Source organism: Protopterus annectens, chromosome 4.part0 (genome assembly GCF_019279795.1).
Source record: "Protopterus annectens isolate FY-2018-M chromosome 4.part0, PAN1.0, whole genome shotgun sequence".
Lineage (NCBI taxonomy): Eukaryota > Metazoa > Chordata > Ceratodontiformes > Protopteridae > Protopterus > Protopterus annectens.
In genome coordinates, this window is record NC_056733.1 from 1,816,144,532 (window position 1) to 1,816,171,295 (window position 26,764).

General features: G+C 41.5%; 1 long non-coding RNA gene across 1 annotated transcript in view; it reads right to left on the minus strand.

Moving 5' to 3' along the window:
* Positions 1-611: 611 nt before the first annotated feature.
* LOC122800199 overlaps positions 612-26,764 on the minus strand; it is a 79,142-nt gene continuing 52,989 nt past the window's right edge. Inside the window, exon 2 of the long non-coding RNA XR_006364552.1 lies at positions 612-926. This is a non-coding gene — a long non-coding RNA (uncharacterized LOC122800199). The remainder of the gene's footprint in view (positions 927-26,764) is intronic.

Consider the following 26,764-nt stretch of genomic DNA (forward strand, 5'->3'; position numbering starts at 1 on the left):
TCCAACTGTAATAATAGCTGCCTTCATGTGACAGTCATGCAATACATTTGTCAGTGTCACTTTCATCCACCTTATTTTCTCTGCGATTAAAGTGTATCCTGGCTTCCAGCCTTTACACGACACCTGGAAGTTGACAATTACTCAGATTCAAACTGGGGCACTGTAAAAATCTACTTTTCTACATGAACAATGTGAAAGCAGTACTAATTCAGGTGAATTTCTCCCCTTACCACAAAAACACTTTGTGCTACAAAAAAATGAAATGATGCAGGATGGCATATAGTGATCGTATGGTAACTCTGCCACAGCCAAGTACCTTAGGAATTCATTAGTCTTGCATAGGTGGTGTGACCGGACCTGTACAGCATTAAAAACCACTTAAGAGGACGAAATACACTTAGTTTGTCTACATGGTGGCAAGGATGTCAACAGTTGCACTGGTGGACATTCGCCAAGGATTGAAAGCTGCTCAACAATTGCTATAAAAAGCCAACCACCATCATGATATACAACAGTGAAAACAGCTGTAAGTACGTACTCTGCTCTCAGAGCAGTGGCAATTTAAGGCGATGGTAGCCAGATGTACACATGACACATTAAGTATCCAAGTCACTCATTTACACACTTTATTAGTGCACAAATTTCAAAACAAGGTAGAGTATACAGGATTTGAAAAGTAAAAGTATTTGTCAATTGAGACCAGCAATGCACAGCTATAGCAATAATAGACATGTCAGTTTTCTGAAAAAATCCATAGTCCCTCAAAGGGTTGAAATCCTGTGTACGAATCATCATCTGCACATGAAAACTGTGCTTGAATTCACGACACTACACAAGCGGGAAGCACCATTCGATTACCAAATCCCAGCCTTCGATTGTTATGCACCCACAACACATATGCACGGTACGCCACAACCAAGTACAACCTGAAATACAGAGCAATCCTGTGGTCAGACAGACATCGACACACAGACAGACACACACAGGTCTGATGTATTCAGTCTTAAAGATCGGGGACAGGACAGAAATTGGAAGTATCTCTGAAGAAATATCAGAGTTGGATCGGCATTCAAACTAAAGATGACTTTCACACAAATAGCATCTGTTATGAAGATATAGTGCATATCTTAAACACTATGCCAAGGTGCTGTGCAACTGAAAGACAAGCTGAAGAGATGCAAAAATGCATCTAACATATGCAAAATGAATGTATACAATGCAGACTACATGGAAAATGAATGTATGCAGTATAGACTGATGCATAGAAAGTCATACTTAATTCAAAGATTACATAAAATAGATTCCATGCTGTGAAGAAAGATGCCAAAAAAATTAAAGTTAGTACAGTTTTACCATGTAACTAACTCAAGTAACAGACTGCACTGTGCTATTAACAATGAATATGCTAGAAGCTGTATGTGTGTGTTTAAGAAGAATATCATCTGTTTCTAAGGTGCTATATAAGTTAACAGCAAGATGTTTATTTACCAGGACCGAAACACTAAAGGTGGAGGAGTGTCCATATTCATCAAGGATATTCACACCACCAGGCTAGTTGCCCAACACAAAGCATCTGAAATTGTCCAGGTGCAACTAACAGGTAACACTGCAATCCAAACTGTAGCTTGTTACAGATCCTCCACCATGCCCCAAGATTCTCACTACACCTTTCTAAACATACTGGAAAATATTAAGATACAACCAAACCCCCTAATATCGAGTGATTTAAACTATCCTGCCATTAACTGGGAAAACTACTTGTGTACCATCACCTTTCCCCAACAGTTCTTGGAATTCATGAATTCCAATGCCCTGGATCAACTAATCCATAATCCCACCAGGGGCTGCAATATCCTAGACCTGTTCATTCCCAACATGGGAAATCGATGCTGTCAATTTATTGTCATGGAACTTATAAACAAAGATATTGGCAACCTTCAAACACTGGACCCCACCCTGTTTGGGTTGGTGAAGGGCCGGTCTTGTCTCCTGAGCCTGATTGACTTTGAATCATTCTCCAGAGCCATGGACAAGGGTAAGGTGGTCCACACAGCCTATCTAGACCTTGCCAATGACATTGACACCATCCCCCACTCTGGAATCAGATTACTAAGCTGGGCATTAGTCACTACGTCACCCAATGGTTTGCTAACTGATAGAACCCACACTGTAAAAGTAGCCGACTCCAAATCCAGCTCAAGACAAGTGACAAGTGGAGCAGCTCAGGGTTCAGTCTGGGGGACCTCTCGTTTGGCATCTACTTCTCTGAAGTACAGGCCAACACTAATAGACTCTGGCTAACAAAGTTCACAGATGACTGCAAACTGGTAGCCATTATTGAATCCCCAAATTATGTGAATACTCTACAAAAGGGCCTTACAGAAACAGATGCTTGGTGCCAGAGCCATGGGCTCAAGCTCAATGGCAAGAAATGCATAGTTATCCCCTCTGGGAAAAAACATGTATCCGTGGATTACCATATAGGTGGCAGTACACTAAATACTGAAAGTGTGATAAGAGACTATGGGACACAGGTGGACAGTGGTGTCACCTTTGATAACCACATTGCCACAGTCAGGAAATCCTTCTATGTTGCACACCTCATCACTAAGGGCTTTTCATCCAGGAAAAAGGAGGTCATTGTCCCACTGTACTCATCCCTCATTAGACCCATTATAGAATCCAATGCCCCGTTTGGTATGTACCTCTCAAAGGCCGCAGAAATACCTCACTAAAAGAATCACATGCCTAAAGCAGATGCCCTACGTTGACTGGCTTAAAAATCTGCAGCTAAACTCTGTCGCATATCGTCTACTCAGAGGCGATCTCTGCTTAACATATAAGGCCATGTCAAACCCAGAGCTGCTGGACATGCTACACCTAAATAAATCCTAATCCCTCACAGCTACACGCTCCAGGGATCTAAACCTTGTCATCACAATAAACAAAACTTGCTGGAGGGATAGGTTCCTGACCCAGAGACTCCCCAGACTCTGGAACAGATTGCCCATACATGTCAAGCATAGTGCCTCTTTGGCCCTCTTCAAAAGGAACCTTGACGATTGGATGGGAGAAAGGAAATTCACCCCGGGGATCATGTGAGTCACCCTGCTAGATATGGGTCCAGGGAAGTAAATAGTGTGGGTAGAAATACCCAGGCAATTGTTATGGCTAGGCTTGTATAGGCCCTAGGGCTGATAGCCTAGTACCAACCGATGAACCTATGTTAATTGCTGGTTGAGTCTGACTGACTTGTGATAGTATCATTTATTCTAACTTATTTTGCTAAGAAATGGAGTAGTAAAAGAGAAATGGCAGTGTGAACAGTTTTTATATATTATGAAAAATTTAACAGAACACACTTTGAGTTCCTTGTTTATACATAAAGGAAACACATTATAACTACAATAGTATATGGTATGTATGCATCATTGGCATCACATGCTTCTTCGACTTAAGGCTGCATGGTAATTGTATATGAAATATGCTGTCATACATCATACTAGACACAATTACATTCTCATCTCTTTAAACATGCATTGCTTGTTAAGCACAAAGCTCAGTACTTTGTAAGGGAGTTTACATTTGTGAAACAGATGTGAAATTTCTAGCGTTCATCTGAAAAGCTTTGACACATTTTTTCAGTTATGCTAAATCTTGTCAGCAATTTAAGCAGAAAGACTGTGAGAACCTATAACAGATTGCAGCATAAATCTTCTCATGAGGCACAGGGAAGGCCGCAGTGTTTTCCTGTCCAAACTCTTATACTAATGGCTCTGCTGGTCAGAGTCACAGGGAACTAATGTAAGGGGGTGGCAAAAGCCATCACACTGGCTAGGCTTATAAATGCCCTTGGGCAGACAACCTAGTACTTTGTACATCTACAATCCTGCCTTCAGCTGATAAGAAAAGCAGGACACACAACCATAATAATAGTAATAAAAAAGCCTTTATCTTCAAATGCAGTGATTCATACAGTACAGAAGTACTTTAAATTTGATTATCCATGGCTTATTGAAATAGAATATGGATACAAATGGACTACTTTCAGGATCAGCCCATTAAAACAAGAAACAGCCAATTTTACATTTTTTGGCAGAGGTGACATTCTCGAGTTTAACACAGAGTAATCACAGTTAAGCTATATACAGATGTCAGGTACTGAACAACTTGTATCCTACAATATGTATATACTGTAACAGTGAGGTAGAAGCTTGTGCGGGAGGCTGGTAAGCCAAAAAAACAACCACAACACTTAATCCAAAAAGCAAACAAGTGAACCTAAAAAAAAAAAACACACGAGTAACCAAAGAAAAACCCAAGAGGATTGCAACCGGCATGTAAAAAATCGACTCGATCATTAGCGGACCAAAGTTTTGCTGTGGCGACCATTAACCAGGAAAAAGCGAAAAACACAAACAAACTTATTCAATACAGATTATCCTACACAGACAGCCCTTCAATAAACTAACATAACACGCGCCGATCGGAAAAAGCGACATACAACTACTGTCCCATTCATGCGCAATTGAAGACAACATGGTTTCAGCGTACATTACAAAAACTTAACTATAACGAAAAAAAAAAACATTTTATTATGCCCCTAGCTTCCGACTCTAAAATACAGACGCCGATTACACAAACAAAACCGAATGGAGCACACAAATCTCAATAGCCAGCAAAACTAGAAAAATAATAAACTAATGACTCGGCAGCAATACTACTAATTTAAAAGAGCTTTACACACTTATAAGCATTATATGCACTAAAAAAAAGAACAAAATATCAGGGCTAGGGGCACAGACTATAAAATTACACTTAGAACTTACCTTAACTATGAGTTCTTCCAACGCTCGACAAAAGGGAGACAATCCAAACAACGAGCAAGTCCTTCACACGAAATGGAGCCAATAGGATTCACTTCGAAAGAAAAGAAGTTCCACATAGCAGCTACTCTGTTTTATTAGGGTAATAGTGGGCTGGCCAAGGCAGTGATGACATCACATGTGGGAGGATCACAGGGGCTTATATGCAGCATGCAAATAAGGCAGAGTATACGTCAGTTTGGGGAAGGAAACCACCCAGGATCTACTTGAGGAGCTATGTTTGTGATGTGACATCATTATTTAAGAGCCGAGACACACACACTTGGCCCCTTGCTTGCAGGCACACACACACACACACACACACACACACACACTTGGCCCCTTGCTTGCAGGCAAACACACACACACCTGCCCCCTTGCTTGCAGGCACACGGACACACCTGCCCCCTTGCTTGCAGGCACACAGACACATCTGCCCCCTTGCTTGCAGTCACACACACACTTGCCCCCTTGCTTGCAGTCTCCCACACACACACTTGTCCCCTTGGTTGCAGTCTCCCACAGACACACACACACTTGCCCCCTTGCTTGCAATCTTTTACAGACACACACACTTGCCCCCTTGCTTGCAGTCTCCCACAGACACACACTTGCCTCATTGCTTGCAGGTGCACACACACTTGCCCCCTTGCTTGCAGTCTCCCATAGACACACACACTTGCCCCCTTGCTTGCAGTCTCCCACACACACACTTGCCCCCTTGGTTGCAGTCTCCACAGACACACACACACTTGCCTCCTTGCTTACAATCTTTTACAGACACACACACTTGCCCCCTTGCTTGCAGTCTCCCAGAGACACACACTTGCCCCCTTGCTTGCAGGCGCACACACACACACACACACACTTGGCCCCTTGCTTGCAGGCGCACACACAAACTCTTGGCCCCTTGCTTGCAAGCACACACACACTTGCCCCCTTGCTTGCAGTCTCCCACACACACTTGCCCCCTTGTCTGCAGTCTCCCACACACACAGGCTAAACTGTTTAGTGATCTCTTGGACTGCATGCCTCTAAACAACCTATGAATCTGTTTAGAGTAAACTTTTACTGCTGCACTTCAGTCCCTCTGTTTTACTGACCATTAATATAGCAGTACACTTTAAGAGAAAATGGTGATGGAAGAGCCTAGCACATCATGATAGAGGAGACAGATTGCTAAGTGGTTACAGTCATTTAAACAAAGAAGTTTCTCGTAAAATAAATACATCAGTGCAGGTGGAGTTTATTCCAGCTGTTTTCATTGTGGCTATAATACGGCTTATGCTATCCATTTTATTAAAAAATTAAAAGGAAAAATTGCACCTTGGTTGCTTAATGCTCCTCACTTCCAACAGTGCTGCTATGCCAGTGTATTAAGTGAATCAATTAGTCTAAAACATGTAATTGTCCTTGACTGTTATAGTGGATATTGTGACTGAATATAAAGGCGACAGTCAAAACAATGAATTATCTAGAGCTTAGCTTAACAAAGTATCATATTAGTTTGCAGTATTGGGAGTGTTATCACCAGGACTAGATGTATGTGAAACAGTAAAGCTATAGACCAAGAGCTCAGTTGCACCCCCCCCCAATCATTACCTGGCGATATATATATGGTAGCTCCCACTCTAAAGGGCATCACTAGTTGATATAGCATAGCAATGATAATCACAGATGTTGCTATATGCAAAGCAATGGGGCAATGAATGGGCATGGCCAGGGGTGAGGTGGGAGAGAATTGCCTGTTTCAGTTATGCAATAGGCTGGGTAAGAAAGGGTTTAAATGGTGAAACTAGAGTCAGTAGAAGAAACACAGATGTTAGGGACACTAGTAATGTGGTGCAGAAAATACAATGAAAAGGAAGTGTCATGTGGGTTTAAAGGTAAAGACCTTCCTTTTCCTTAAAAATGAAACACTGTTTATACTTACACACTGCCAGGTAAAGCACTGTTTATACTTAGACACAGAGATCAGATCTTCAGTAGTTTTTTTTCCTTTTATTTCAGACCACACTATTTCGGAAAGCCTACCACAGTCACTTCATCCCTTGAATGCTCTGTCTTTCAAAAAGTTTAACTCAGTTTAATATGGTACTTGGAACCCCTTAAATGTACACCATGACAGAAACCTAAACTTTTCATTGAGACTGGTTTTAAATATGACAGTGGAGCTTTGGTCCAGTGAAGTGACTTCCTCAAAATATTTGTACAGTACTGTACTTAAGTGGATGTTTTAGAAATCAAAACCCTGAAGTGCAAGATACAGCTTATTTGCAGCTGTCCTAACTTCCCCACAAGCATGGTCCATCCAGACATATCAAACCTCAGGCTGATGGCCTGGCTGTCTGTCATACTTTTATCTTCATATAAACCTTCAGCATGTAAACTCTATTCCAATAAATGGAAAAGATTTGTGTATTGGGCGCATCAAAATCATGCTCAACCTTTTGCATCTGTTACATAACATGCTTAAATTTTTGGCCCTACATTTTAAAGAAGGAGCTAGTTCCTCAGCCATTAAAATTAAGTTAGCAGCAATATCAAATTTTCATATTGGATTTGAATGTTCCCAAGCAGCCTCTCATAAATTTGTGTGTCCACAAGTCCCTGACTACAGGGTTAGCTCTAAGGGGTGTGTTGTCAATATGATAGTTACCAGGGTTGGGCGACTTACCAAAGGATACTATTATGCTTTTCTTGGCATTTAGTTTAGTCCATGGCTCTGACATCGTTGTTTGTCTGTGTCGGCCCCTCCTGGAGATCATTTGTGTCAGTTTGAAATTCAATTACAGCTCCTAATTTACAATCATCTGCAAAGTTAGTCAGAGACCACTGACATTGACCCTGACTTCGGAGAAGTAAATGCCAAAAAGGAGTGATCCAAGGACTGATCCCTGAGGGCCTCAACTTGTGACTGGCCTCTTTGTAAAGATGGACTCTCCAATTATAACTTCCTGCATCCTGTATATAAGCCAGTTGGCTATCCACCGGTGACATACGAGTTGATTTCTAACTTCTTCAGTTTACCAACAATGCCTGAGTGGGGTATTGTGTCAAATGTCCATTGCTTTGGTGACCTTCTCAAAAGTCCTCCAGGTTGATAAGGCATGATCTGTCCTTGAAACCAAACTAGGTTGGGTCCAGTGTTTGGAGGTTTAGTTTATCACTATTGGTAATTTCCATGATAATTCTTTCCATGGCTTCACATATAACACAAGTTAGACTTATGGGTCTGTAGATGGCCCACATTTGTGCAGAGTAAATACTTCCTTTCTGGCAAAAATCAGCAAACAAGATCTAAGGTAACTCAGGTTGGTGCATTATGGGTAAGGGAGACCTTTTGGTTGCCACAAGCTTTAGCAAAGGCCAAGTCAGATCCGGGAAACTGGATCCGAACCCATCAGCTGAGGAAGAATGAAAATGGACAACACATATGGAACATTATGGTAAGTTCATAACTTATTTTTTTATTCTTAGTGAATACTTATTTGAAAGGAAGCAAAGTCAGAATTTCTAAACTTGGACCACTGAAGCAATGACTGACTCTCTCTCTGCCCTGAGATTTTCTTCTAGATATCCTGGAACAGAATTCTTTTGATAACCTTCACAGAGCCAGTACAGGTTTTACTATTGAGCCTTCTCAAGTTCTTAGAGAACCTGAGATCATCAGCCATTTATAAGTTACTAGTACTAGATACAGTCTTTTAATACCTTCTTGTGCCAAGGATGGAAGACTATATAACATCTTTCCACTGGCAAAAAGCAACATTAAAAAAAATATATCAACTTGAGATAACATGGCTCCATGAAAAATTGTGTGTGTGTGTGTGTGTGTGTATGTACATGTGTCTACATCAGAATAACTGATTAAGTCTTGATCCTTGATAAAAGGTTTCTGTAGTTTGAAAGCATGAGTGGCTGTATTATAAACATTATGTTACTCTGATAGAATATGTTACATCACTTTATTCACACACACACACATACATATATATATAAATAATCGATCACATTCACATTGCCAAAAGTACAGTTCTCTGAACCACACTTTGCTGAGACCATAACTCCATCATAACCTTATGTAAGTTTATGTACTGATTATAATAACTAACTTGAAATCCCTGAGCAAATGTAAACATTTTTTGCTTGATCTGACTTGTTTAATTTGTTTGATTTGTCTATTTAAATTGTTTTTTATTTGATTTGTTTGATATCTGTAAATTGTTATGTTTTCCTTTTGAAGCTTTTCTCTCCGGGCCTCCGCTGAAAATGGATCTGTATCTAGTCGGACTCTGACGGTCAACAAATGTCAAATAAAATCAAATAATAAAAATAACTAAATCGATTTATTTCCATTTGTTGACAAGGAAAATCCAAGCAAAACCAAAAAAAAAATGTTTAATTAGAAACCCAAGGAAAAAAGCTCCACGCAAAAATGATACAATGACAAACATTAATACAAAGAATAAAAGTAAAGTAAGATGTGACATGTTACAGTGTTTTCTGTCACTGGACCAAATGGTAAAGTCAAGTGAATGGTCACTCATGAAAATTAAAAGCAAGGGTCACTACACTCACCTGGTTTATTTAGTTATTAATTTAGTTATTAGGGTGTTCACAATTTAACAGTCCTTTTGGTCCTCTTTTACTCAAGATGCAGGAAAAAGACAACTTCCAAAATATTATATAATATAGTGAAATAAATCATCAGTTCCTATACAAGCAAGGAAGATGCGGCTCCCTATTATGTTTTGCCATTCTGACAGCTGTAGCCCTCTGTATTCAAAAGCTATGATAACAGTTTAGATGCCACAGTGTCAAAGCCTTTGACTGACCTGTTAGAGCAAGGCAGTACACTAAGAGTCTGGATTATTTTACTGAAAAAAATTTTTTTTTGCCAGTAGCTAGCTCTAAGGTAGGAAATTATATAATAAAGCCTTATATTTATTTTAAATGGGCAGCTTTCAAAACATTTAACAAATACAGATATCAAACTAACAGTACAACAGCTATTGATATTGTGTCTATTACCACCCTTATAAATAAGGATCAAAAAGTATATAACCTAGTCCTCAGGGATTATTTACCTTCTCAGTATCTCATTGAAAAATATGATTAGTGGATTACATAGATACTTAGCTATGTGGCTTTGGCAAATCATTGTACTGAAAGGAAGGGTGCAGGTGTGTATACTTTTCACTGAAACTATGCACTACCCTACTTCTTTATTGCTTGGGAGGGTATTGGTCCTGCAGCTCATTTGAAGACCTTGGACACATCTAGAGAAACAGCAGCCAGGTCCTTATTAGAGTCTGGAGGTACAGGGAAGCTTCTTGAACCCTGCAGAAACTATCAGGTTCCCCTGGAGCAGGAGGCTAGAATCAAGTCCCAATGAAACAAAGACAAGCATCTGCAAAGCCCTGGAATGTTGCAGGTAGAGCAGTAGGACTAGTCTCAGCCTCGATCTAGATACCTCTTTTTAGTCTCAGATATTTCTCAGGACCATACCGCTCAGCCTCTTAGTGTAAGAAATCTGGACAAAGCCTGACAAAAGGGGGGTGGGGAGGGCCAAAAATACGGACAGATTTTAAATATTGCTCTTATAAGCTTAGAAAGTTGCTAGAGTAACAGGGATTGTGTCAATATACATTTTCTGAACAATCTGAAGTCTGAAACTGAAATGTATGTCAGTTTATGGTAACTTCAGTCCTCAGATCATCCCAGTGATTTGCCAGAAAACCACAAATTTATGAGGAACAGGGCAAAAATGAGGCAAAAATCTGAACGTTCTGAGAAAATTTGGACAGTTGAGAGGTATGCTCAGGACTCCCATATGGAACTTTCCATCAAGAGGCTGAGTGTCACTCAAAGGAGACATTTGGTGGTGACCTTGATGAAACTGTATCATCCAAACTGTATCTGGGTGAGCAACTATACTCTAAATCTTCTTCATCTTCAGAGAAAGAGTCTGAGTCTCTTGAGGGACAAAGTAATCTTTCCCCTTTATTGAGTTATGGATCAAAACTGCAAGGGGGGGGCTCTGGAATGTCTGGCATATTACTAAAAGTACTGTCATCAATGTCTTAAAATCATACAAGACAAAGTCATGTTGGATAAAAGGAAATAGATGCTGGAGGAAGTCAGACATATAAGGATTGAGATGTGTGCATTGATCGCACATCTGTGTTTCTGGGGAAGGCAACTGGCATGAAGATCCGGACTCAGTCACCTATATTTTCTTTGAAGTCTGACTGAGGTCTACCACTCAGTATAAAACTCATGCTAGATATAGAGTAAAAATATCCATATATTTCTTGCCAAATGGGCCACTATCTCTATACAGATACTGTCAATGGTTTCAATAACTGGCCACAATGTCTGCAGAACCTATTAAGTGAAGTGAGGCCAGGAAAAAGGTGCTAGAAGATATTGGCATGTATATCTATAGAAAGGTCAGAGAGAGGCCAGTAGCAAAAATCGACCCCAAACTGGGGGCTGGGAATCCATCTCACTGGGTTATTAGATGGCATGGAAGCATTATTCCATTCCATGATTTAATCCTTTTTGCATTCCTTTCACCCTCAGAAAATCCTTAATATGGCCCTTTTCATTGCCTTACTTGGGAGCACAGCTCTTAGTCAAATGCTTCCACTATGTCCACCCACATTTTTGGCAACACCCAGGCATAAAGGAAGACCTATTACTTTGGGTTTTTCTAGTAAATCTCGCACAAATCTGGCACTCTAACTTGAGGTAGGAATAAAAAAATACAATTAGAATAAAAATCTTTACACAGGATCTGAAGCTCACAATCATAAAGACTTTTAAGGTCAACATAGGGCACACCTTAGGAAAAAGGTTTCCATAGGAATTGTGCATTAGTAAGAAACTATTTATTTATTTATTTTATTTATTGCAGTTGGTTTACCAGGATAGTCCATTGGGCCAAATGAACCCGTTTTCAATGGAGTCCTGGGGAGAAAAGCTCCGAAATACATTCAAAGTTACATAATAGGTACAACAGATAGTAAAAAAGAAGACAATATCAAATAGTACAGCAGGTATACAGTTAAATACTTTGTGCAGAAAACATATTAACTATTTAGCACAGCAAAAATTTCCATTTATACAGAAAAGTTAGGAAAACATAGTTACTAAAAGGAAGAGGAGATACAAAGACATATTATAGTGAGGGAGGAAGAAACATAAGGACTTGTTTAATAAATTCTATTGAATTTTCAGGGTATATTAAAGATGTGAGCAGAGCAGGGAGGGGTGTGAGAAGGAGTAGAGTAGGTTATGTAGGGTGGGAGCAGGAGCATTCCCACTGTGAAGCTAGATGTGTATGAAGAGATTTTTTGAAAGCAGAGTGATTAGAGGTGGTGCGGATGAGTGGAGGAAGGGAGTTCCAGAGGCGAGCTAGGTTGAAGGATAGAAGGTTTTTGCCTGGGGGATGTATAGGTTTATGGACTTTGAGTAGGTTTTGATTGTTTGATCTTAATACTCTATTGGGTAGGTGCATTTTAAAGGCAGTAGAGAGGGAAGGACAGAGGGAGGGGTTGAGAATAAGCTTATGGGCTAGAGTTAATTGAGTGTAAGTTAATTGATTGGGAAGTTCTAGCCATTTTAGTTTCTGGAGGGAAAGACAGTGGTGGGTGGAAGACTTGTGGCTGGTGGCGAATTTTGCAATTTTGTTGTAGCAAGAGGAAAGTTGTTTTTTGAGAGAGGACTGAAGATTAGTTAGGAGTGGGGTGCCATAGAGAAGGGAGGGGATAAGGAAGGAAGTTGCGAGAGTTATTTTAGTAGCAGAGGTAAGGTAGGCATTTTGTCTATAAAGCATGCCAAGTTTTGATGGGTTTTGATATTTTTTTGTAAGTGAGAGGTAAATTTAAGTTGGTTGTCAATTAGTACCCCAAGTAGCTTGGTCTCTGAAACCATTTCTAGGGGTGAGTTATTTTGGCTACTGATTGAAAATGTATTCATATTGAGAGAAGTAGTTTTAGAAGGAGTAAATATCATAAGCTTGGTCTTGGAGGTGTTGAGAGCTAGGTGATTTTTTAACATCCATTGCTCTGTTGTAGAGAAAGCATCTTGAGTTAGTTTTTGAAGTGTGGTGATAGAGGTGGATGAGCAGATGATAGTTGAATCATCTGCATATTGGATGATGTTAGAGAATGGGATTGATTTGTGGAAGTCATTTATAAATATGTTGAAGAGAATGGGACCTAGAATGGAGCCTTGTGGAACACCTGTGGGGGTACTAAGGAATGAGGAGGTAGCTTTTTTCCATTTTACTGCTTGAGTTCGGTTGGATAGGTAACTAGAGAACCAGTGTAGGGAGGAGGAGGAAATGTTAAGTTCTGAGAGTTTAGTTAAGAGCAGGCTGTGTGAGATGGTGTCAAAGGCTTTGGAAAGGTCGAGTAGTAAGGTAGAAACATACAGGCCAGAGTCACGAGCTCTATTTACTGTTTCAAGGAAGGAGAGGAGGGCAGTCATAGTGCTGTGATTAGGTCTGAAGCCGTGCTGTGTGGGAGTTATAAGATGATTTTCTAGGAGATGAGGGAGAAGTTGAAGATGGACACATTTTTCTAGGATTTTAGAAATGTTGGACAGAATGGCTATAGGACGGAAGTTAGTGACGTTGTTGTTGTTGCCCCCTTTGTGGAGGGGAATAATATATGCCTGTTTCCAAATTTGGGGAACTGTGCATTCTTTGAGGGAGCAGTTAATTAAGATGCTAATGGGATATGCAAGTGTTTCAGCAGCTATGCTAAGAAAGTAGGAAGGGATATTATCAGGGGCGTTGGTACATGGTTTCAATTTCAGAAGGAGTTTCTTTATAGTAGATGTAGGCATGGGATTTAATGAGAGGATAGTGGAGTTGGGAGAGTTGGGAGAGTTGGAAGGTGGAGGTGCTTGGGGTAAAGGTTGGGTAGTAGAAGAGGTAGAGGAGTTAGAGGATGGGAAGCAGGAAAAAGGAGTGGAGAAAGATAGAGTGTGAGGGGGTGGTGAAGGGGTGTTAGAGAATATGGTGGGGTTGGAGAATGAAGAGGTCAATTTGGAAATAGAGTCAATAAAAAATGAGTTAAATTGGGTGGCCAGATCAAGTTCAGAGGCATTTGAGTCAGGGGTGGGAGTAGCTGGTGTACTAGGATGAAGGAGAGTAGAGATCCCTTTCCAGAATTTCTGAGGGTTGTTTATGTTATGGTTTTGGAGTGTAGAGAAATAGTTTTGTCGATCAGAAGTGATGAGTTTCTTTACTTTATTTCGAAGCATTTTATATTCGTTAAGGAGCAGATCTGTCTTAAGTTTCTGGTAGCGTGCCCAGACTTTATCTCTATGTCTCATCATAGCAAGAGTAGGTTTAGAGAGCCAGGGGGCCAATTTTGCTTTTACTCTCTTTGTCCTTAAGGGAGCTTGTGAGTCAAGTAGTTTTAAGAATGTTGTATTGAAGTGTGACACTGCCATGTCTAGTGGTAGTGTTTTTAGACAGTTCCAATTAATTGCTTGTAAGGAATTTATGAAGGTAGTTGGATTGAACTTTTTCTGGTCACGGATAGTAATGTAGTTGTGAGTTTGTTGAAGGACAGTGGGAATTCGGTTGGTGAATATGGGTGAATGATCACTAAGGGAGTCTGGAAGGGTGCCACTGTTTGAGAAATAGTGAGGATGGGAGACAAGAATCCAATCCAGTATACTTCCACTGGAGAGGTTTTTTGCAGGGCGAGTTACTGAGTTGATTAGTTGAGAGAAATTGTAAAGGTTAATATTTAATGAGTTTGTTGGAGATTGAATACAGGCCCAGTTGATGTTTACATCTCCTAGGATTATGGTTTAGTTGCTAATGTTACTAGAAATCCAAGAAAGGATAAGTTCGAGAGTGGGGATATTATCCCCTGGGGGTATATAAAGGGAAGCTAGACATATGTGTTTGTGATTGTTGATTTGTAGTAGAGTAAGGAGAAGTTCAGCATTGTTAAAGTGTGGAGTAGGTTTATTGTAGGGAGTGACTGCTAGGGAGGATGAATATATGAGGGCAACCCCTCCACCCTTTTTGAGAGACCTGTCTTTCCTAATGATGGAGTAGTTTGGGGGAATGATCTCAGAGTCATTTATATGTGGTTTTAACCAGGTTTCAGAAATAGACAGGATGTCAGGTTTATTGTGTATGAGCCAAGCATGGAGGTTTGGGACTTTATTTACTATACTTTGGGAGTTTAGGGAAGTAAAAAATAATGATTTATTTGTAGCTGTTATAGGGGAGGAACCAGGGTTTGGGTGGATATCACCAGAAATGAGAGTACTAATAAGATGTAGTATGGAACAGTTTATGTGGGCAGATAGCAAGGTAAAGAGATTGGGTTCGGTTGTAAATTGGAGGGATTTGCAAGTAGTTATAGTAATGGGGAATGTATGGTGTGAGAAAAGTTTGTATTGGAACAGAAGGAGAGTGTTAGAGGGATACAAAAAGGAGGAAATAATAGAGTATGAATGTGAGAGAGGTGAGTTCTGATAATTAGTTATGTGAAAGTGTTGGGAGTGTAGGGGAAAAGTGGGTTGGGAGAGATGGTGGCAATAGAATGAAGAGAGGAGAAATAAAAGAAAAAGGGGGATGAGACAGAGTTTTGAAAGCATGTTGGGAAAGAGATGACAGAATAATACTAGTGAATAGAGTTATGTGGTGTGTGGAGGACACTAAGTATAGAGCAGCAGGTAGATTTCCTATATGGGGGGGGTGGTGTGGGTGTGGGAAGGAGTGGTATTAGGTCAGGAAAGATGACGATAGGGGTTTGTATGAGGGCTGGTTTTGGCGGGAAAACAAAGGAAGGTGTGCCTAGATGTATGTTAGTGATTGGAGTAGAGTAGCAGTGGGTGTGGTTTATGGAGGGATAAAGGTAGAGGTGCTGGGGGCGGGTGGGAATTGGGGGCAGGGTAGGGGAGCAGAGTGAGCCCGAAGGGCGAACGGAGCGGGTTGAGCCCAGAGGAGCAGAAGAGGAGCGAAAAACTATCAGTAGAGCACTGTTCAAGAAGGGTAAGTAGTAGAGGGGTAAGTGGAGAGGGCCTAGATAAGGTAGGGAAAGTGGACTAAAAGTATCAGGAGAAGAGTGAGGGACTGAGATGTGAGAAGTATGAGTCTGAAGGAGAGAAAGTCAAGATCAGTATAAGTCTATTATCAAGGGATATCCTCTAGTGGATAGAAGCTATTTACTCACTAGGGGATAAAATAAAATAGGGCTAGGAAGATGAGGGGAGAAGGGAGCTACAGTACAGGGAAAAGAGTGAGGTATGGAGGACAAGGAGTAGAACTGGGGGGGGGGTGGCTGCTGGCACTCCAGACAGGGAGAATATGACTTCAGCTAGTAGGATTACAGGAGTGTCAGGCTTAGCAAAAACACATACTTTCTTGAGATCTTTCAGAGAGTCTCTCGGGAGCGTTATCCTCAAGGTAGTTGAAGCAGCACAGGGTATTTGTTGCTATAGCACTATGGAGTACAGCTTTGGTTGGGTCCAGTATCCACCCAGGCAAAAACACAGGGGGAGATTCAGGGCAAGAGAGCTGGAGGACAGGAGAGAAGGTAGAAGTCAGTTAGTGGCAGATAAAAATACACTTATCCATTATTACTGTTTAAATAAGGAGGTATGACTAGAGCAGATAAAAATACACTTATCACTACTACTGTTTAAATGAGGAGGTATACCTAGAGCATACAAGTTATTCACAGGAAACAACCTGAACATCTAATCATGCACATTGCAAACTAACATTGTTCATTATGCAGCATATATAACAATAGGATAAAAGACAAGCATATGCAGAGGGAGCCAGGTAATGTTGGGGTTATAAGCAGACAGGTTAAAAGCTATGTACCTCTTAACTGCGTTTTACACGTGTGAGGTAACTCATTGCTACTAAAGGCTATCATCGGTAGATAAAACACTACCTATGTTGGTTTCTCATACAACCAGAGAATCTGTTAGAGTCAGAAAACATGTAGCAGCTAAACCACAAACAGTGTTTATAAATTATACCATGCCAGTGCCCCAAGTGAGTCAGTAGTACTTCACTGTAGGGTCACTATACTCTTAACACAGTATGGAAACATAACTTCTGAAAGAAAAAGTAGCATATGCTATATGAGCTGATTCTATGATGTAAAAGGTGCATCAAGTACCCCACAACTTCATATGAGTTATTTCTACTACTCTTCCGATAAGAGGGAAGTGCGCTACACACTGAAGCTAATAACAGCGAACAACTGTGTTCATATGTCTAAGGTCGGAAGATAATTGGTAAAGCATACTTTAATAGTTGTAGATCAAAATTAAAACATAGCACCTGCAAAGGAATGTAGTCGCTATTGAGATCATTCAATAGGTAACCACACAGCCTTCATTTAAGTAGGAGAGCGACAGTTTTAACTGAAATACCTGCGAGGCTAGCGTCGCTACCAAAAACATTTAAATGCTAAACTCCACAGCCTTCCGATAATCAGAAACATTTAAATGGTAAACTCCACAGCCTTCCGATAGAATAATCAGAACAGAAAGTAAACAATACTAAATGCGAGAGGCTCGCGTATCAACAGGGCCAGCGTCGTTATTACGACCATTCAGTAGTTAGGCTCCCCAGCCTTCCAGTACAATAATCATAACAATAAGGAACATACACAAAATGCGACTTGGGCTAGCGTAGTAGTCGCTATCAAGTACAATTAGTAACTATCCTTTGCAGCCATGTCACAATGAACAGAACAACAAAAACGCATGCTGCAAAATAGTAGCTTAGCAAGATAATGAGAGAGGAAGTACAACAGTGGTGCTGAGATATAAAAAATGAGAGAAAACAATAGCACAAAGTATGCACAGTCCAACCTACCGAAGAACACACTTGCAGCCAGGGATGCACAGCAGCCAGGAACGGGCAGGTTTAAAAATGGCGCCCAGGAGTAGGGAGGGATTTTATAACTTCAGATGGGGGAGGGGCGGGAGTGAGAACTGGCGGGAGCAGGGAGGACGAGAAATGCGACTACAAGATCGGGGGGGGGGCGATGTAGTAGCTTTTGATTGAAACAAGCCTCGGAGTGAGGGGAGAGCAAGTACAGAGGCAAGGAAAGGAAAGGAGTGAGGAAAGAACAGGATATGTAGTAGAGAGGGTGAGGGTGGGGGAGAGAAGAGAGGGACACACGAGGAGATCGTATGGTAAAGAAGTAATAGAAGAGCACAGATAAGTGGGCAGGAAGTGAAGGATAGATAGGAGGGAGAGAAAAGGGAGGAAAGGAAATGGAGTGAAACTAGAGTAAGTAAGTGATGAGGGACAAAAGAAGGGTGTTATGGAAGTAGAGTGGAGGGAAGCTGTAGGGTAGTAGAGTCCAGTTATGGAAGTAGAGTGCAGGGAAGTTATAAGGCAGTAGAGCCCAGAGGAGCAGAAGAGGAGCGAAAAACTATCAGTAGAGCACTGTTCAAGAAGGGTAAGTAGTAGAGGGTAAGTGGAGAGGGCCTAGATAAGGTAGGGAAAGTGGACTAAAAGTATCAGGAGAAGAGTGAGGGACTGAGATGTGAGAAGTATGAGTCTGAAGGAGAGAAAGTCAAGATCAGTATAAGTCTATTATCAAGGGATATCCTCTAGTGGATAGAAGCTATTTACTCACTAGGGGATAAAATAAAATAGGGCTAGGAAGATGAGGGGAGAAGGGAGCTACAGTACAGGGAAAAGAGTGAGGTATGGAGGACAAGGAGTAGAACTGGGGGGGGGGTGGCTGCTGGCACTCCAGACAGGGAGAATATGACTTCAGCTAGTAGGATTACAGGAGTGTCAGGCTTAGCAAAAACACATACTTTCTTGAGATCTTTCAGAGAGTCTCGGGAGCGTTATCCTCAAGGTAGTTGAAGCAGCACAGGGTATTTGTTGCTATAGCACTATGGAGTACAGCTTTGGTTGGGTCCAGTATCCACCCAGGCAAAAACACAGGGGGAGATTCAGGGCAAGAGAGCTGGAGGACAGGAGAGAAGGTAGAAGTCAGTTAGTGGCAGATAAAAATACACTTATCCATTATTACTGTTTAAATAAGGAGGTATGACTAGAGCAGATAAAAATACACTTATCACTACTACTGTTTAAATGAGGAGGTATACCTAGAGCATACAAGTTATTCACAGGAAACAACCTGAACATCTAATCATGCACATTGCAAACTAACATTGTTCATTATGCAGCATATATAACAATAGGATAAAAGACAAGCATATGCAGAGGGAGCCAGGTAATGTTGGGGTTATAAGCAGACAGGTTAAAAGCTATGTACCTCTTAACTGCGTTTTACACGTGTGAGGTAACTCATTGCTAAAAAAGGCTATCATCGGTAGATAAAACACTACCTATGTTGGTTTCTCATACAACCAGAGAATCTGTTAGAGTCAGAAAACATGTAGCAGCTAAACCACAAACAGTGTTTATAAATTATACCATGCCAGTGCCCCAAGTGAGTCAGTAGTACTTCACTGTAGGGTCACTATACTCTTAACACAGTATGGAAACATAACTTCTGAAAGAAAAAGTAGCATATGCTATATGAGCTGATTCTATGATGTAAAAGGTGCATCAAGTACCCCACAACTTCATATGAGTTATTTCTACTACTCTTCCGATAAGAGGGAAGTGCGCTACACACTGAAGCTAATATCAGCGAACAACTGTGTTCATATGTCTAAGGTCGGAAGATAATTGGTAAAGCATACTTTAATAGTTGTAGATCAAAATTAAAACATAGCACCTGCAAAGGAATGTAGTCGCTATTGAGATCATTCAATAGGTAACCACACAGCCTTCATTTAAGTAGGAGAGCGACAGTTTTAACTGAAATACCTGCGAGAGGCTAGCGTCGCTACCAAAAACATTTAAATGCTAAACTCCACAGCCTTCCGATAATCAGAAACATTTAAATGGTAAACTCCACAGCCTTCCGATAGAATAATCAGAACAGAAAGTAAACAATACTAAATGCGAGAGGCTCGCGTATCAACAGGGCCAGCGTCGTTATTACGACCATTCAGTAGTTAGGCTCCCCAGCCTTCCAGTACAATAATCATAACAATAAGGAACATACACAAAATGCGACTTGGGCTAGCGTAGTAGTCGCTATCAAGTACAATTAGTAACTATCCTTTGCAGCCATGTCACAATGAACAGAACAACAAAAACGCATGCTGCAAAATAGTAGCTTAGCAAGATAATGAGAGAGGAAGTACAACAGTGGTGCTGAGATATAAAAAATGAGAGAAAACAATAGCACAAAGTATGCACAGTCCAACCTACCGAAGAACACACTTGCAGCCAGGGATGCACAGCAGCCAGGAACGGGCAGGTTTAAAAATGGCGCCCAGGAGTAGGGAGGGATTTTATAACTTCAGATGGGGGAGGGGCGGGAGTGAGAACTGGCGGGAGCAGGGAGGATGAGAAATGCGACTACAAGATCGGGGGGGGGGCGATGTAGTAGCTTTTGATTGAAACAAGCCTCGGAGTGAGGGGAGAGCAAGTACAGAGGCAAGGAAAGGAAAGGAGTGAGGAAAGAACAGGATATGTAGTAGAGAGGGTGAGGGTGGGGGAGAGAAGAGAGGGACACACGAGGAGATCGTATGGTAAAGAAGTAATAGAAGAGCACAGATAAGTGGGCAGGAAGTGAAGGATAGATAGGAGGGAGAGAAAAGGGAGGAAAGGAAATGGAGTGAAACTAGAGTAAGTAAGTGATGAGGGACAAAAGAAGGGTGTTATGGAAGTAGAGTGGAGGGAAGCTGTAGGGTAGTAGAGTCCAGTTATGGAAGTAGAGTGCAGGGAAGTTATAAGGCAGTAGAGCCCAGAGGAGCAGAAGAGGAGCGAAAAACTATCAGTAGAGCACTGTTCAAGAAGGGTAAGTAGTAGAGGGGTAAGTGGAGAGGGCCTAGATAAGGTAGGGAAAGTGGACTAAAAGTATCAGGAGAAGAGTGAGGGACTGAGATGTGAGAAGTATGAGTCTGAAGGAGAGAAAGTCAAGATCAGTATAAGTCTATTATCAAGGGATATCCTCTAGTGGATAGAAGCTATTTACTCACTAGGGGATAAAATAAAATAGGGCTAGGAAGATGAGGGGAGAAGGGAGCTACAGTACAGGGAAAAGAGTGAGGTATGGAGGACAAGGAGTAGAACTGGGGGGGGGGTGGCTGCTGGCACTCCAGACAGGGAGAATATGACTTCAGCTAGTAGGATTACAGGAGTGTCAGGCTTAGCAAAAACACATACTATAACCATGAAAAAAACGTTCCCAGTGGATACCGAGATCTTTAAGTTCTCTGTAAGATGGAGTTCTGGGGCTCAGAAATGCATCCAGGAGCAGCAACATTTCTCATTGAAGATCAGCATACTACTGCCACAAAAAAGAACTGAAGATGGAACAGGCTAACTGAGTTTTGCACCTGGGTTGCAGTCTTAAGGTGGAACAGGCTAACTGAACATCGTATTTGGGATGCAGTGTTAAACTGATCTTTGTATCTGGGATGCAGTCATATGTCTCCGAACTGGGAAGGGGCCATAATGAGCCACAACATCTGTGGACCTCAGGGAGAGTGGACAATCAAGTGGATGTCTCTTGTGGCTAAATGGTTAGGCAGGTGCAGCTTACATTTCATTTAACTGTTACAAATGCTTGTACAGTACTGATCCATACTAAGAATGTATGCAGTTACTGAAAAAGGTGACAAAGGATGGCAAGACCAAAAACCATAAGCTAGAAAGAAAATCCAATCTTACTTTTTCTTTGAGGGTAAAATAGCTAATGTCAGAGGTTTAGGGTTCAAAACTGGCAACATTACTGTGTCTAATCAGCTAAGATAAAAGATGTTTAGGAGAATGTTTGTAAATTGCAAGGAAAGAGATGGAATAATTCCTTAATAAGCTACACTTACACTCAATTAAAACATAAAACAGTTAGAAACAGAATAATTTAAAACATCTAGCTCAGTAACTACTACTATGGTCCTACAAATTAATCCCGGAGAACTCATTCTACCTGATTAACAACCAAGCTGCAAAACATACACACACACACACTTGCCCCCTTGCTTACACACACACACACACACACACACACACACACACACTTGCCCCTTGCTTACACACACACACACACACACACACACACACACTTGCCCCTTGCTTACACACACACACACACTTGCCCCTTGCTTACACACACACACACACACTTGCCCCTTGCTTACACACACACACTTACACACACACACACTTGCCCCTTTCTTACACACACACACACACACACACACACACACACACACACACACACACACACACACACACACACACACACACACACACACACACTTGCCCCTTGCTTACACACACACACACACTTGCCCCTTGCTTACACACACACTTGCCCCTTGCTTACACACACACTTGCCCCTTGCTTACACACACACACACTTGCCCCTTGCTTACACACACACACACTTGCCCCTTGCTTACATTCACACACACACATACACACACACTTGCCCCTTGCTCTCGTACACACACGCACACACACTTGCCCCTTGCTCTCATACACACACACACACTTGCCCCTTGCTCACACACACACACACTTGCCCCCTTGCTTACACACACTTTCCCCCTTGCTTACACACACACACATTTAGGCCTTTTCTTCACTAGCTGCTACTGCGGTGGACACACACACACACACACACACACACACACACACACATTTAGGTCTTTTCTTCACTAGCTGTTGCTGCGGTAGCGTTGTCGCCTCCTAGCAAGACGTTGTCCTGTTCGATTCTCTGCTAGAGGAGCGTCTGCTGTGTGGAGGCATGCGTGAATGAGGTGTGCATTTGTTGAAGCTTGTGCGGCAGGCTGGTAAGCCAAAAAACAGCCACAAGAGTACACCAAAAAGCAAACACGAGTTAACCTATACAAACAAAACACAAGAGTAACCAAAAAAAAAAAAAAAAAAAACACAAGAGGCTGATAACCGGCATGTAAAAATCGACTAACAATCATTAGCGGACCGGAGTTCCGCTGTGGCGACCATTAACCGGGAAAAAAAAAAAAACAAACAAGCGTCTTCACTAGAGCACAATATCCTACACATACACACTTGCCCCCTTGCTTACACACACACACACACACACACACACACACACTTGCCCCCTTGCTTACACACACACACTTGCTCCCTTGCTTACACACACACACACACACACACTTGCCCCCTTGCTTACACACACGCACACATACATTTAGGCCTTTTCTTCACTAGCTGTTGCTGCGGTAGCGTTGTCGCCTCCTAGCAAGACGTTGTCCTGTTCGATTCTCTGCTAGAGGAGCATCGGCTGTGTGGAGGCATGCGTGAATGAGGTGTGCATTTGTTGAAGCTTGTGCGGCAGGCTGGTAAGCCAAAAAACAGCCACAAGTGTACACCAAAAAGCAAATGCGAGTTAACCTATACAAACAAAACACAAGAGTAACCAAAAAAAAAAAAAAACCACAAGAGGCTGGTAACCGGCATGTAAAAATCGACTAAATCATTAGCGGACCGGAGTTCCGCTGTGGCGACCATTAACCGGGAAAAACCGAAAAAAAGAACAAGCGCCTTCACTAGAGCACAATATCCTACACACACACACACACACTTGCCCCCTTGCTTACACACACACACTTGCCCCCTTGCTTACACACACACACTTGCCCCCTTGGTTACACACACACACACATTTAGGCCTTTTCTTCACTAGCTGTTGCTGCGGTAGCGTTGTCGGCTCCTAGCAAGACGTTGTCCTGTTCGATTCTCTGCTAGAGGAGCGTTGGCTGTGTGGAGGCATGCGTGAATGAGGTGTGCATTTGTTGAAGCTTGTGCAGCAGGCTGGTAAGCCAAAAAACAGCCACAAGAGTACACCAAAAAACAAACACGAGTTAACCTATAAAAACAAAACACAAGAGTCACCAAAAAAAAAAAAAAAAAAAACACAAGAGGCTGGTAACCGGCATGTAAAAATCGACTAACAATCATTAGCGAACCGGAGTTCCGCTGTGGCGACCATTAACCGGGAAAAAACAAACAAACGTCTTCACTAGAGCACAATATCCTACACAGACAGCCCTTCAAAGTAAATTTGCAAAACACTCGCCGATCGGAAAAAGCGACATACAACTACTGTCCCATTCACGTGCAATTGAGGACAACGTGGGTTTCAGCGTACAAGTATTACAAAAACTTACAATAACAAATACCAATAACAAATAAAATATATACCTAACATTTTAGCATGCCCCTAGCTGCCGACTCAATAAGGACGCCAATTGCACAAACAAAACCAAACGGAGCACACAAATATAAATCAACATCAAAACTACAGAAATAATAAACTAAAAACTCGGCAGCAATACTACAAATTAAACAAAGCGTGCCATACTTATAAGCATTAAGTCTACTAATGTGCACTTAAAAAATGACAAAATATCACGGCTAGGGACACACAGACTGTAAAATTACACTTATAACTTACCTTAAATATGAGTTCTTCCAACGCTCAAGAAAAGACAGACAATCCCAACTTCTAGCAAGTCCTTCACACGAAATGGAGCCGATAGGATTCACTTCGTTAGAAAAGAAGTTCCACACAGCAGCTACTCCGTTTTATTAGGGTAATAGTGGGCTGGCCAAGGCAGCGATTACATCACAATGTGGGAGGATCACAGGGGCTTCTATGCAGCATGCAAATAAGGCAGAGTTTACGTCACTTTGGGGGAGGAAACCACCCGGGATCTACTCGAGGAGCAGTGGCAGATGTGACATCATTATTTAAGAGCCGAGTAGACATTTTTAATTTTGGTTTGAAAATGGAAACTAAAATAGTACGGAGAGTTAGGAAGCTCAGCTGTAAAACAGTTTAGATCATTTTATTTTAAAGCAGCAGTTATTTTTTTTTTTTGCCTGTAGCACATAAGGGGGACTTAAGGAAACAGCAGATAGAGCTATTGGATTTTATATCCCATTGTTTTCCTTTAATGGCAGGCTTGCACATGCTCAGTATTTATACAGTTGTGCAAGCCTTTAAGATAACACATACATTGATGTACAAGGTCGAAGAACAGGATAATCATCGCCCATTCTGGCCTTGGCAGGTCTGGTTTCCCTTTCTATGGCCTCATCTACTTCAGAAACCCTGGATACTGGACCCAACTCCAGACTTATTGTCTCACCCGGAGGGACTGGTTCATCTGAATCTGCAGCATCTCAAGCTCACTTCATGGCTTCTCCAGTTCCTATGATTGCTAGGTATCTCTCTCTCACCTCTGCAGTCCAGCGCATCATTCTGGCCTTCAACAAGAAAATTGTACCATAACAAGTGGCTAAAGTTTGCTAAATGGTCACTAGACTGTAATCTTGATCCATATTCAGTGCACGTTGATAAAGTTCTAAAGTTCTAGACGTTTTGGCTTTTCTCTGAGGCAGGTGCATCAGCCTCTACTATTCGAGTGCATCTTGCTGCGATATCTAACTTCAATATTGGTTGATCTCTTACGTCACATAAACTTTGCAAAACCTTTTTGAAAGGAACCTTAATCCTCAGACCTCCATATAAAGAACCCTCTGTGCCATGGGATTTGAATTTGGTACTTCAATGTCATTTGGCCCCCTTTTGAGCCTTCAGTAAGTTGTGACTTAAAACTTTTGTCCTGGAAAACCTTATTTTTAATAGCTATCACTTCTGCCAGAAGAATATCTGAAATACAAGCCTTATCCTGCAAATCCCCTCTTAATCTTTTATAAGGACAGGGTCTCCCTTTGGACAAATCCCTCCTTCCTTTTACATTTCTCTGTTGCTTCCTGGTATTTTCAGTTCTCTGCTTTGGCCTGTGGCCTTTCTACTGTTCCAAGGGTAATCACCAAATGCCTCGCTCCTGTGATTGTTTTTTGCAGGATTCAGAGGATCCAATTATTTCCTTACTTGGATGACCTTTTATTTCAGGCATCCTCTCCAGAGGTCCTGTTGCAAAATCTTTATTTTGCCATTTATCTTCTGCAAAGTCTGGGATTCACAACAAACTTCAAAAAGTTTTTTCTGACTCCTCAAGACCATGCTTTTCTGAGGTGCAGGATACTGACTATGCTTATGCTGGCATCCCTGTCTCCTTCTAAGGCCTTTACACTCAATCTGATTATGTTCTTTTCATTCCTCCTCACCTATGGGTCTCTGATCTAAATTGGCAGCATATTCCAGAGTTTGGATCCTAATCTCGTTTTCCACCAATGTGGTAAGACGTTAAGTCCATAGGTCTCGAGCTGTGGTGAATTTGTATGTATATCTATATATTTTTTCTTTTTTGGATGATATGGATAGACTGTTCTGACCTTTTCGTCCTCCCTCTGTGGCCTCCAGTGGCTACACCATTGGCTTTTTTGCCTTTATAGACTTAAGTTGTTGCAGTTCCTTGTCAATGACTTTGTATCACGCTGCTTCTGACTTTGGTTGGGTTTTCTAGGCCGCTGGATGTCATTTTGCTGTCCAGATGTAGAGGATGTGGATATTATCCCTTCTCTTGTCTTTTTGTCGATCTATCCCTCTGGTGGTTAATGCCTCATGACAAAACCATACCCCATTCGGTACTTGGCTAAAAGAGTGAAGAGCCTGTTTTTATCTGTAAGTGTTTAGCCTTGTCCTAAGCTTTAGTTTAAAAAAAAAGGTTTTTCTGGTTGGTATGAGATCATGTGGAGTTGAATTATTTTGCCTTTTCCTTAAGGCCTTTCAGTTTGCCACTCTTTTTGGGGTCTGTCCTTTTATGTTGGTTTTGGGTTTATGTGGCTCTCTGTGCTTCAAAATGTTGAATGGAAGTTGATTTG